The 12,184-nt window shown below is 37.2% G+C and overlaps 1 long non-coding RNA gene across 1 annotated transcript in view; it reads left to right on the plus strand.

Moving 5' to 3' along the window:
- The first annotated feature begins 7,333 nt into the window (after positions 1-7,333).
- LOC124720309 overlaps positions 7,334-12,184 on the plus strand; it is a 29,580-nt gene continuing 24,729 nt past the window's right edge. The window contains exon 1 of the long non-coding RNA XR_007006124.1: positions 7,334-7,590. This is a non-coding gene — a long non-coding RNA (uncharacterized LOC124720309). The remainder of the gene's footprint in view (positions 7,591-12,184) is intronic.

Genomic DNA, 12,184 nt, shown 5'->3' on the forward strand with positions numbered 1-12,184 from the left:
CCCCTTGTACTCCTACTGATTTATGGACAGCCCTGCAGTATTCATGGCGTCAAGTCTCTCCAGCACTAGTTTAGGCATCAGTCGAGTCTATGGCACGTCTTACTGCGGGACTACTGCGTGCTCTGTTATGCAATGTTATGCACGTGTACTGCGCCAGTTTCTTTGTCTCTTCTGTGTAGTATGGAATCAACACTTGCGTTGTGCCGCAAGTAAAGCAGATACCAGATTTTCGTTCATCGGAGGTCAGCAGAAAAATTCGATTAATGTACAGGGCGTGACACCTGAAGCTGGCATGTAAGGTCAATGCATGAACATAAAATGAGACGTAATGTACTGAATATGATTACTCACCTGACAGTAGGTGCTGAAAGTGTCCTCCACCCATATCAGTACATCTGTGGGCATTCTTGAGGAGATTCATACATACCCCTGTCAGTTCTTGTTTTGTGATGCTACTGATATCATCCTGGATCCTGGTCTCGAGTTCTTCAGTTGTGTGTGGGTTTGTTCCGTATAGACACCTACTCTCCGCTTTAACAGTGCCCAGAAGTAAAGTCTGGTGACAGAGGAGACGACAAGACTTGGCTGGTTGTCCTCTGTGGCAGCCCCGGATCTGCGATATTTCCCAGCCGTGGCAAAAACTTTATAGTGGCGCCATCTCCCCCCTACCCCTCCAGCGTTGGGGACAGCACGTCGAATATTAAAAAAAGTCAATTTTTCACAAATATGTTCATTTTGTAGCGCAAATCTTTCTGAAGGGTTTCATATATAAAACAAAAATATTCGAGGAAATGTAAGACATATCTTTTGCTGTTAAGTGTGTGTCAAAGTGCAGTGCGATGCCTCTTCAAACACCATTCTTCTATCACACTTTACTGTATTTCGCTCTGTGGAATTGAAACGTACACTACTCGCCATTAAAATTGCTACACCAAGAAGAAATGCAGATGATAAACGGATATTCATTGGACAAATATATTATACTGGAACTGATATGTGATTACATTTTGGCGCAATTTAGGGTGGAAAGATCATATTTCCAATATAAGCAATAAACTTAGCAGTGCCGCTTTTGCTCTAAGACAAATTAAGCCACTAATAACTGAAGATGATGTGTGCATGGTGTATTTTTCGAACTTTGATGCCGTAAAGAGCTATGGTATAGAAATCTGGGGCCACTCGACTGAGGCAAGTAAAATATTCAAATTACAAGAGAGAGCGATTAGAATAATAGGAAACAACAGAACAAGAGATAGTTGCAAGCCTCTTTTCAAAAAATATAACGTTCTAACCTTCTACAGCTTGTACATATATAAAATTCTGCTCCTTGCTCGGGATCATAAAGATAAATCCATTCAAAATGAAGATGTATGAATGAATGAATGAAATTTTATTGTCGTTTAGCTATTACAGCAATTGACAAAGTCAAGTTACATATATACAAGTTATGCAGCATATATACATGAAGATCAATATGTCACTATTGATTTTCCATAAAATACAATAACATTGCAACATAAATTACTCAGTTAAAGAAATTATGCTGTACTCTTCAAACTGGCACCAGTATGATTTTTACAGTCATAAAATTCCTGAAGTGAGTAGCAAGGATTTGCAGCTAACCAACCGAATAATTTGTCTTTAAATAAATCAAATGGAGCTTCTACCCATCCTAGTGGCAGTTTGTTAAACATCTTCATACCCACCACCTCGTAGCTGTTCAGTGACGGATAATCTGTAGTAAGGTATGTCAAGATGGCTACTATTTCTGGTTCCATGAGAGTGTACATCTCTTCTACGCTGGTATTCTGATAAGTTGCTCTTTGTATGCAGTAGGGCAGTGCAAATATACAGGTTTATAGGTACACAGTTTTTTTTAAATTTCTTAACAAATACACTAATCTAGACAGTCGTATAATGTATTTAATATGTGGCTCGCAAGTCAATTTATTATCTATAACAATACCTAAGAACTTAACACTATCCATGACATCTGCTACTGGCAGATCTCTTAAACTAAATACAATCTTTTTAGTTTTAGTCTCATTAAGCAGGAACCCATTAGCTCAAAACCAGACTGATGCCTGCGATATTGCGTCATTTGCCACAGTTTGGAGCATATCCATGTCTGAGCTGATATTGAAAAAAAGTGGTATCATCTGCATAGAGAATGCAGTAAGTATTTATGTAAAATGGTAGATTATTTGTCCTTAGGATAAATAGCAGAGATCCTAACACTGAGCCTTGTGGCACACTGCACTTAACTTCAGCTAGCTGTGATCTCTGTTTACCAATACAAACAATTTGTTTATGGTTGATGAGAAAGGATTGGAAGATGTTGCCAACTTCACTGTTTGTGATTCCATAATAAACTAGTTTGCTGAGGAGTGAAATACGCTCCACACAATCGAAGGCTTTGCTAAGATCACAAAAGTTATCCTGAGCAAAGTTTTTTTCCTTCATAAGGATTAAGCACCTTTTAAGTTAGGGAGTAAATGGCATGGACTGTGGATTTGCCCTTCCTAAAGCCAAATTGTACCACAGTAATAATGTTATTACATGTCAGATAATCACACAACTGGGAGTTGATGATGGATTCCAAACTTTAGATAAAATAGGTGTCAGAGATATTGGGCGATAGCTAGATGGGCAGTTTTTCCCTCCTTTCTTGGAAATGGGCATTACCCTGGATAATTTCAATACATCTGGGAATACTCCTTCAATTAAACATCTGTTTATACATTTAGTAAGAGGGTATACTATGTGTCCAATTATCTTTTTTTAACATATTACAAGAAATACCATATATATCTTCACTTCCACAGGGCCTAAATTATTTACAATAGTTCAAACAACATCTGGTGAGACATCTGTTAAAAGGAATCTGTCTTTCAGGGTGTAGTGTACTTTATGATATTTAATGAGATCAGCTATAGTTTCTTGCGGCCTCCCAACGCTTTCCCTCATTTGGTAAACAGATTTTATACAGTAGTTATTAAATTGATCTGCTGAAATTTCTACCACAGCTTTCTGCTTGCTTTTGGCCACTGAGTTTATTATAGTCCATGCTTTTTTTGCATTTATTTTTTGATGACTCAATGCTGACTAGATTATGTTGTTTTTTGGCCTCATTTAAAGCATACTTATATTCCTCTTGTGCTCTTGAGTACCTTTGTTTAGTCATATCAGTTTTCTGAAGTCTGTAAGAATCTCTATACAGCAACAACCTCCTTTTCATATTGGCTAGTTGAGCGGTATACCATGGATTCTTATCCCTATGTCTATTACTGTTATTTTTAGTGTTAACTTTACATTTATATTGAGGGCAGTTGGTCTCGAATATATTTAAGAAAGAATGAAAAAATCTATCAAACAATGTATTGGCAGAGCCCTGGGCATTATTGTTAAACATTTGTGACCAGTCACAATTACTGAGTGAGACCATGAGATTAGACAATTTTTCTTGTGTTATCGGTCTTGTGATGACCATTTCAGGCTCTTTAAACTCCTTATAGTCCATATTGCACCTATCTGTACCTATTTTTACCCAAACTGAGTCATGGTCCGAGAAATCGAAGACAGCTACATCTGAAGATAGTAACTCTCTATTGACATTTGTAAGTATGTTGTCGAGACAAGCAGACTGTCTTGTGGGTTTGCAGTTTGTAAAAATGAAGTTGAATAGTCCTAACAGGTTTTTTAATTCATTTACGGTGTGCACGTCTTTGTTTACATCAAATGCAGCATTGATGTCACCATCAATAACTATACTATATTTCTTCCAGTGAGGACTACGAAAGAAATGTAGTAAAATCTCAAGTTTTTCTAAAAATATTAGTAGACTTCCGTCTGGTGATCTATAAAGAGATACAACAGCAATTTTTAAATTATCCTGATAAACACCTATGGCTTCAAAATGTATCTCACTGCACAGAAATCATAGATCTAGTTCATTAGCACCATTTATTAATTCTTTCTTAATGTAAATTGATACACCCCCATGAATATGATGCTCTGTGCTAAAGCTATTTGCTAAGAGGAAATCATCTAGTACATGAAAAGATATTTCATTTCCTTTACACCAGTGCTCACTTCAGCATAACGCATCAAATAATTTCTCATTTGCAAATTCGTTTAAAATTACTTGTTTTCCTCTTATACTTTCAATATTGAGATAACCTACCTTGAGAGACAAAGCTGGTGAGTAATTTTTTTTTTTATGGGGGCAATCGTCATTACTGCTATTCTTCTTTCTAGTGTTACCGACATTTATTATATTACTCGTATCTTTAATCTGGTCGTCCAGTGTGAATCTGGGCAAACCTGTTACTCTCGGCCCTTCCTTGCCACCTCTAAAAAAAGAGTTTTTCCTAAATCTAAGTGGTATTGACTTAGAGCTTTCGATTTTTGCTATGCCTAACTCATTGGCTACTTATATGATTTCATTACTCACATGCTTCTTTCCGAGTTGATTCAGATGAAGACCGTGAGCAGTGTGGAATCTTGTACCTAAGTTAGTTATGTTTACAGAACAGAAACGGAAAGAAATTAAGAATTCCGCAGCATAACACAACTCAATATGAGAGAAGCAGTGGTTACATGGCACACATCATTAATGCCAAATCGAAGGATAAGTTTAAACAGTCAATCAAATAACTACTATCACGAACCCCTTTATATTCAATCACAGAACTTATTTCAAACGAAAATAACTGGAGCAAACAGGCATAGTACATTAAAAAAAAAAAATGTACACAAGTGTAGACAAAAAGAGAAAGTAAAATGTCTTAACTTCTTAACAGCATTTATTTATCTAAAGATTTCGTTTTTCCACAGTATTATTGCTGTTAAATTTTTTTATAACTGTAAACAAAAGAGAATCTAGAATATGTATGTGCTGTGTGGCTGGATTATACCGTATATACAAAATAATGGACCAATAGTACAGAATTATTGCAATTAAATGTTCTGTAATTTAGGTACATAAATTACGTATGCCTCATAAAATCCGTTCAGTTTACAGTGGCTAAAATTTTGTAACTATGATGTTAATTTCCAGGAATGTTGTGACTAAAATTTATTAGTTATCTTAGCAAAACTATAGTTAGAACCAGTAAGAGTAATGTAGTTTATTGGAAAGCTGACAAAGCAAATATGTCTTGGACTTACTCCATAGATGTACATCATAAGCTGCTAAATAAATGTAAAAAATTCTAGACTGCTGCGGGATGTACTATCAAGTACTGTGTGTGTGTTGTTTATAATGCAAAAGGTGAACGTTGAATCCTTACAGACTCTGTCCCGCCTACACTTCTCTTTCTGTCTGCCCATTCGTGAAACGTTGCCGATCTAACATGCTGCATAAATGAGGGTTTAAATTCACATAAGCCGTTTTGCTGGAAAGTCAGAAGTTGGCATCATGGTGAGTTGAGATGCATTCTGCTTTGCGCTCTGGAGTTTTTGCGTGAGTGCGAAGCCAACGTGTTGGCCTGCCATCTGTCGGCAACGCCAACCAACAAGTGCGATCGAGAGCCTCTCGCATATTACTTCACCCATTTCGCATTTGGAAGATTCACAATAACATCTCAGAAATAACAAACATCTCCTGCGCGATATCAACTATTTGAACATATTTTATTAATGGGATTGCTAGAAGCGCCAATACCTCCTCATTATTTCGGGCGAAAATATTTCATACTCACCAATGTTTGTGGTAACACATTCTACATATTTCATATTCACCAAGTGGTGCCTGCAATTGTCATACTGTTCATGTGTTAAATGATTTGCAATTTTTGCAAGACACGGAAATTTAGGTCTGTGTCTATGAATCTGATTGAACTACAGAGATTTAGTAGAAACGTATTATCGAAGAGGATGGAAGCATTTGTGAAGTACGGAATATTAACAGTATACCAATCTTTGAGGGGCACGGTAACGTGTATTCATGTCTATGGATTGAGTGGATTACAGATGGGCCTAGTGGTAATGGTGTAAGAAGACCACCACTGAACTAAGTTCTCAGACTCATTCGTGCATATGCCTGTCTCACCACAGCAACTCATAGTGTGCACGTGGACACAGATTCTGAACAGTTCTTGCACTGCTGCAAGTCTGAACAGACAATCGTAGTGCTTCCCTTTCGGACAAAGCGGAGGTTTGGTACGATTATATACAGTACGGCAAAGCAACTCAAGATATGAACCTCCAGTTAAAACTAATGGACAAGAAGATAGTGAGTGTATAATCCACAAAGTTTTTGGGCATGCACATTGACCAAAACTTAAGCTGGAAAGACCATCTCAAGTACTTATCCCAAAGGCTCAATTCGGCATGTTTTGCATTGAGGATATTATTTAGAGTATGCAGCACAGACTGTACTAGACTTGTGTATTTTGCTTACTTTCAGTCCATTGTGTCTTACGGCATAGTGTTGTGGGGTAAAAGTAAATCAAGCTTAGCAGATATCTTCAAATTTCAGAAAAGAGCTATACGAATCATAATACATAACTCTCCAAGAACTCATTGTAGGCCACTTTTCAAAGAACTGCAAATACTCACAATACCATCACTGTATATTTTTAAAAGCATTATGTGTACAAGAGCACATATGAAAAATCTACGTACAAATGAGGACTGCCATAATTTTAATACTAGAACTCGTAAGAATTTGTATGTAGAAAGGGTAAGGACAACACAAACCCAAAAGCATGTAAGTTATTTTGGAATAAAACTCTACAATGCTCTGCCAGTGTACATGAAGGCAATAATAGATGAAGTAAAATTTAAGACTGAGCTTAAAAATTACCTTTTAAGCAAACCTTTCTATGACGTAGATGAGTACTTAGATTGTGTGTAAATTTATTGCCAAAAATTTTAATTTATGTGTCTAATTTGTACTTTTAAAAATTGCCTTGAAAGTGATATTCCATTATTATGTCTGCAGTACTTGTACTAGTATGACAAATTAGCTGTGACAATTCCTACATCATGTAAATGATATACAGGACGATAATAAAATAAAATGAAATGAAATGATAGATCGTATAGTGTTGGAAACACTACCGATTAGCCCACGTCATTCTTACTCCCCTAATTATGTCCTTGCCTGCCCATCCAGTCGACAATCATCATCTTCAATTTCCGTTAATGTAAAAACTCATCCTTAGCTTTTATCTGTTTGTTGCTTTTGCGTTACTGTAGTGTCGCTGCTACGGTGGACCAATGGAGAAAAGTGCGCGACGTTTAATGACGGAGAATCCGCACCTGGCCGGCTGCACGTAGTGTAGCAAAGCGGCGCGAGAGGGCAGCAGCTGCGGACGGCAGCACGAAGTGTCACTGCCTGCGAAAGTATGGCCGTCATTGGATACGCACAGCGTACAGCTGACTGCACTTCGTGGCATTTGTAGCCACGTTGTTCGTTTAAAATAGCAAGTACTGTGTATTTTTGTCTTGAATAAGTCAACAATGCTGTGCTTTTAGCTGAACTTTCGAAGCCAAGAAGAGAGGGAAGCAGCAAGAAGAAGAATATGGCTGATGAACTTCTGCAGAGCAAACTGGCAGAACACAAAAGCAACTGCATTATGTGGAGTAAGAGCAATTTTCACGCATTAACGTAGATTGGAAAATGTAAGATTCCCCGCCTAGTATGTCACGTAGCAAAGACGTGCAGTATTTTACTTGTACAGCTCGTGACGTAACTAGCTGCAGAATGTTGAGGTTAAATTCGTAAGGTACAGTACTGGTGCTTTTACTGGTGCACACTTGTTGGAAAAACACAAAACAATGTCACCAGTAACTGAGCCAGCAAAACAAAATCTCGTTTCAACTTGTAACGTGCAGTTCCTGAAGCATGCTTTTCTCATTTGTTTATTTCTGTTCAGTGTAACATCACGGGAAGTGACGAATTAAAACGAAACGAGACAAACGTGAAAGGAAAGCAAATATAATGAGAACAGTATAGTTGATTTCTCGTTATTTTACAGTTGGTGTGTAAGAGGCTGTTGCAGTAAACTATCTCAAGTGCAAATAGACCTTCAACATGTGTAATATATTCCGGTACCGGAACACATGCCAAGTAATGAACGTCATATAAGAGGAAATGTTAAGTTTTTAAATTAAAAATAAAATTGCTTTCGAGCAATTCAAGAAGTGGAATGTCACAGATGAGAAGGTGTCGTGTGTATTACTCTACTCCAGCATGTGAACTTTGTGTGTTGTGATTAGCAGCAATATTTCTAAAGTTGGGTTGTTTTGCAAATGAACATCATTTTCATTTCCAAATGTAATTGTAATGGACAGTTACGAAATTTATTCACCTTTAATACACGGCAGACGAAATGAGTTCAGCCAATTATAGTTTCACTGATTAATCGAATCATTTTATTCTAGAGCCATTTGAAACCAAAGGAACTAATGAATTTGTGATACTTAAACCAGCGCAGCGCTTTTGTCATTGTAAACCAATACTTGTACGCAAGGCCGTTGCTGAGAGGAAGATGTTTTTGAAATATGCCCCTAGGAGACAGGAAAAGGGAAAAATTAATTTTATAGCTTCAGTAACTTGCATATCGTATTCATACTATCGTTTGCTGCTGAATCACAACAGCCTGAAATACTATAGGAATACTTATAATTTTATGGTTTAATTAATACGATGTTAAACATTCTGACTCACCAGCTTGGTGATCATAAATTTACCACTGCAAGATACTTAAGTATTCCAATAAAAGAAATGAATGGAATTACCTGGTGTATGCTGTGAAAGGAAAGCTAGGTTCAGTAACTATTAAAATAAAAATTAATTTTTATTGTAGCTACTGTATTTTTTAAATGGGACAAAAAGTAAAAATAATTTCATCCATCCCCATACAGATAGCTGTGAAAATGAGTGATTGTACAACTGTAGTAGGTATATAAATGCTTTGAAGACTTAAAATGAGAAATGTGGTGTACATTCAGTAGATAATCGATGCATGAATAGTTCACTTCTTTGCTATTAACTTAGGCATGCAATTATTCCATAATACATTACTGTGCAGAAATGCGCTAAAGATGTCTGCATTATTAGTCGGAACATGCGTGTTCCTGGAAATATTTTACACTGCCATTAAAATGTAGTAGTTTTGTTGAATATGACCTTAAACTATTATGGACTTTAAACAAATTTCCCTCTTCAATTAACGATTTGTTGCACATCAGTTGTTTCAGCCTGAGTTGTCAATAAATGTGCTTTGATTCGGGATCCTACTATCTTCCTGCTCACAAGTTGCAAAATTAACTACGAAAATCAGATTCAAACACCCAAATAATGGTTATAGTACTTTATACCTCTCTGAATCCTTCAAGAAGTGTATAAAATCATCACAAACTAATGACTGGTTCAGCTTGTTTCACAGATAGCTCAGTAATTCATGTAGATTTCTCTTAAATCACTGAAAGTCTCATAGACCTCTGAGGAGTGTTATAATTAGAAGTGTATTATTCTCTAGTAACAACCGACAAGCACACGCTTTTACATTGTGATTTACAAAGAAACTCCTTGTTTCCATATTTTTGCTTTTGTGTTAAAACTCCTCCTTTTTCCAGGTAAACTGTACACATACATGATGCTAGCCTGTAATATCTTATTTCTGCATCACTGTGAGTACATGGTGTTGAGAGTGGCACAAAACACACATCCAAATTTCACACCTTTCTAACATAAAAGAAGCTCATGTAACTCTTTATTCAGCATCCTAATGTTTTGACGGACCAAACATTTAACTTTCCTGGAAACTATTCCATATTTTACAATGCTATGCAGTTCTAATTTCTCTCAAAGCTGTCTGTCTGTAATCTGACTCTAACCAAAAGATGTGTTGCCTTACGCTTCCTGCAAGATGCTCAACTAGTTTCTCGGGTTAACGGAAATGTCCGATTCCACCTGTGTGCTTTGACCAATGCCATCACCAATATGGCGGAAATGACCATTCACAGCAACTCCCATATCGCTACTAAAATGTCATTACGTAAACATGACAACAAACACGAAAATAGATCGAAAAACCATCAAATACATATTTCTCCGATAATATAATGAAACTAACAGGACAAGGGGGGGGGGGAATGTGTGTTTTTTGGGTAGGGACAAACTAGAACTAAACACAAGCCACTAAAACAAACGATAAAATATAATGACCACAACCTTTCCAAAATCAACTAGAAACAAAATCCACTGGAATCGAACATTTCCCTTGACCTATATAGCTCGACAGATACTACCGATACCAATTCATACAACCCAAACCTACAACCGCCTCAACAATCATCACTGCCTCAAAAACCACAAGAAAACACCAAATTTGGAACTAAACACTTCCCTTGACCTTACAGGTCATCAAAAACACACAAAACCTAATCACCAATATCAGCAGCACCACCACCCACACACATGATCCAGAAATTATCTAACCAGATAAAAACATGAACAGACAACTCACCACACACGCACACACACACGCAAAACTATACACACAACCTCATAAACATAATAAACCACAACCAAATAAAATTCCCCCCCCCCCACCCCCGAAAATCAAAACCAAAGAAACAAATACTAATCAAAAACAAAAAAAAGCCGTACACATCCTAGAAGTAAAAAAAAACACAACAAAACAAATACCAAAATCTACAACCACCCCCACCCAACTACCTCACCAAACTCCCCCCCGCCCAAGAGCCAGAGCTGACACCCCACACAAAAAAAAAAAAAAAAAAAAAAAAAAAAAAAAACCCTAACTAACCTTCGGCCTGTAGATCTTACTAACAGCCCTTAAGAACAATAGTAATCCAAAGAATTCAGACACGACAAACGACACATAACACTACATTAACTTAGAAATAACCAAAAACCAAACCGTCAGCTCACTGCAGAATATTCCACTAGAAATTCACTAATAACCAGAACAACACCCGACAACGTCAACAACTCAAATGAACCCAGTTCAACACACAACCCACAAACACCAGCAGAGAGCACCACCAACTGCAGCCGTATGGCACTTACAAACACATCACAAACACACACTAACCCAACAACAAAACCATACCCACAACCCACAAACACGCCACCAGAGAGCACCACTGACAGAACAAGAAGACATCTACAAACACTCACAAACTAAACTTCACACCATCGTGACGTCACACACCACAACAGACTTAGGTCACGGGTCGAAGCCGATGGGTGGTATCGGACCCTTCTGGTGACCCAGTTTCTCTCACTACCCACCCTATTCGGATGCAGGCCATAATTAGTGTATCCACATCTGCCAACTGGAGCGACAGTAACAGCACACACACGAGAGATTGATTCAATTGAAATCAGTTCACTCAGCACCCAGATTACATGGCCGATAGCTGTGTTTAGATTAGATTAGTACTTGTTCCATAGGTCATGAATACAATAATTTGTAATGATGTGGCATCTGTCAGGTTAATAAAATGTGTCTATACAAGATATTACATTAGACAAAATATTACATGACACTCAATATTTTATATATATATATATATATATATATATATATATATATATATATATATATGGTTATAATAGAGGGAAACATTCCATGTAGGAAAAATATATCTAAAAACAAAGATGATGAGACTTACCAAACGAAAGTGCTGGCAGGTCGATAGATACACAAACATACACACAAAATTCAAGCTTTCGCATCCAACGGTCGTCAGACAAGTGTTAGCCCCATTTTCGTAATCTTTCACCACAACACCACTCCTTTTAATACATTTACACGTTTTTTCGAAATTTTCCCGAATTTCTCCGTACTTTAACGTGTTTTAGCGGCAACACAACCACCTAACCTTTATGCACATTGCTATCTACCAACCCAAGTTCATCACAGGATCAACTTAACCAACACTTATTCGCCTTTTTTCATACCAGATCTCCAGTTGCTTTCTAGTTCACCTTTATCTCACCCCATATATTTTTATTTTCATTTCAGCCTCATGTTACACTTTCCACCTTCTAATACCATGTCACCCTCACAACGACCCCATTAAGTTTTATTTACATTCCCTCCACAAACATGCCTTCGCCCTAGCCAGATTACGCTCCCATATTCTATTTTCTCAGGCCTGTCTGACATTTGGCATTACCCCCAAAGGCCTCACACTTAAA

This window comes from Schistocerca piceifrons, chromosome 11, assembly GCF_021461385.2.
Source record: "Schistocerca piceifrons isolate TAMUIC-IGC-003096 chromosome 11, iqSchPice1.1, whole genome shotgun sequence".
In the NCBI taxonomy this organism is placed as follows: domain Eukaryota; kingdom Metazoa; phylum Arthropoda; class Insecta; order Orthoptera; family Acrididae; genus Schistocerca; species Schistocerca piceifrons.